At 40.5% G+C, this 2,110-nt stretch overlaps 1 pseudogene; it reads right to left on the reverse strand.

Moving 5' to 3' along the window:
• Nucleotides 1–536: 536 nt before the first annotated feature.
• Nucleotides 537–1,484, reverse strand: LOC114042309 (annotated as a pseudogene).
• Nucleotides 1,485–2,110: the final 626 nt, after the last annotated feature.

Below are 2,110 nucleotides of genomic sequence, written 5' to 3' on the forward strand. Positions count from 1 at the left end.
GTCATTCATCATTCCAATCAAAGATTCATTGAACACATCTTTATTTGTAATGGGAGCTAATAATTTTGTACCTGTTCTAAATGCATGTCAAGTGACAATTCTCATGAGACAGTCTCTCAGTTTCAACATTTGCTATACACACCATGAAAAAGATTGTGATATTGATGTAATGGTGATTATGATAACTGATATTGATGATGATGATGATGATGATGATGATTGTGATAGTGGACAGCTACTCTATTTCTCCAGAAGGTCTTCACCTACTATTCCTTCTCTGAAGACGTGAAGCACTTATTTTTTGTATCACTAATATAACATTTTTTATGCTCCCTTGTATGGTTAAGTATTCATTTATACATATATCCTACCTCCCCTATTAAACTATAAGCTCATCCAAAGATGTCTATATTGTATGATTCTTTCTTTCCCGAATATCCTACACAGAATAAGCACTTATCAATGTTTATGAATTATAATTGACAATGTTACTAATGACCTCCAGAGCAGTACTAGAACATTGAAATCCAACTAAGTCACAGGCCTAATTGGTGAAACATTAGGACAATACTTTGTCTGATCTCCTTTGTTTTGACACTATAGATAATTGGATTGAGAACAGGGGTGGGGAAAGGTAGATGATTGACATGAGCACATGCTCATACTGAGGAGCATGTTTGCCAAAGCAGTGCACAGTGGAGATACCAATCATGGGTATATCGAAGATAAGCACAGCACAGCTGTGTGACACAGTTGTGTTGAGAGCCTTGAACATTTTCCTCATGGCAGGCAATGACCAGCACAAAGGGAAGGATTAGAATATAGGAGATGATAATGAAGGAAAGATCCAGTCCAAAGGTATATACAAACACAAACATCCTATAAATTCTGTTGAAAGTTATATCAGCATAGGCTAACTTCATCATATCTGGGTGCAGACAATAGGAATGGGAGAATACATTGGATATGCAAATGGACAGCCTCCTGATGAGGAAAGGGAAGGGGAAGAGGGTTGTGAAGCTTTGGGCTGTCACAGCCAGGCCCATCTCAGCAATCACCTGGTTGGTGAGGACAGTGAGGACTGAGCTATGGCTCAGTGGGTTGCAGATGGCTACATAGCTGTCAAAACTCATGTCCAGCAGGATACCAGACTCCATCATGGAGAATGAGTGAATGAGGAACATTTGTGGTAGGCAGGCATCAAAAAGAATGACCTGGACATTGAGGTAGAAGGTTCTGAATACAGTGGGAAGTGTAGCCAGGGACATGGCCACATCACTGAAGGAAAGCATGGACAGGAAATAGTACATGGGTGCATGGAGGCTGGACTTTTCCCAGACTGCTAACAGGACCATTATATTGCCCCCAAGAGCCACTGTGTACATCATGCAGAAGGACCCAGCCAGCCACTTCTGAGTGCTCTCTAGGCCAGGGATCCCTGTCAGGAGGAATACAGTGGGCTGTGAGACATTGAACAGTCCCATGGTGAGAGACCAGGAAAATCTTCACTGTCAGATCTTCTGTCACAGAGACATCAGAAGAACCCTTTTAGAGGAGATTCAAGAGATAGAGAAATCAAAGGCTTACATTCAGAATTATAGAGCTCTAAAGAATGTAGCTATTCCCCAGCTATTTGCCCACCTGCAAAACCTCACATGGGCTTATTTTACTACTTTTAGTGGTCACAAGTCCCCTGTCCCCTTCAGTTCACCTCTCCCAATCCAAATGTCATAAAATCACTTGGCTTTACATCCTGTGGAAAAAGAACAATGCACTCAAATGATAAAGAATCATTGTGAAAATACTGTAACACATATCATAAAATATATTAAACATAAAGACAATTCAACATATCTTCAAAATGTTTCTGCTTACCAGATAACTAGGACTATGAGTTCATAGCTCCCCATAACTGTCTTATTATTTAGTGCTGTGGGTTAGGGAATTGACAGAATGTTAGACACACTCATGTAGTGAACACAAATGATGTTTGTACCTCACTGCTTGGGGTAGCAGTGTGTCTTGTCACTAGATGGGTACATTCTACAAAGGGCTGCATTCATAGAATGTATTGGTAAAAATGCAGGCTCCCATGCTTTATAGCTATGTC

Source organism: Vombatus ursinus, unplaced genomic scaffold (genome assembly GCF_900497805.2).
Source record: "Vombatus ursinus unplaced genomic scaffold, bare-nosed wombat genome assembly UNPS02014355.1, whole genome shotgun sequence".
NCBI lineage: Eukaryota > Metazoa > Chordata > Mammalia > Diprotodontia > Vombatidae > Vombatus > Vombatus ursinus.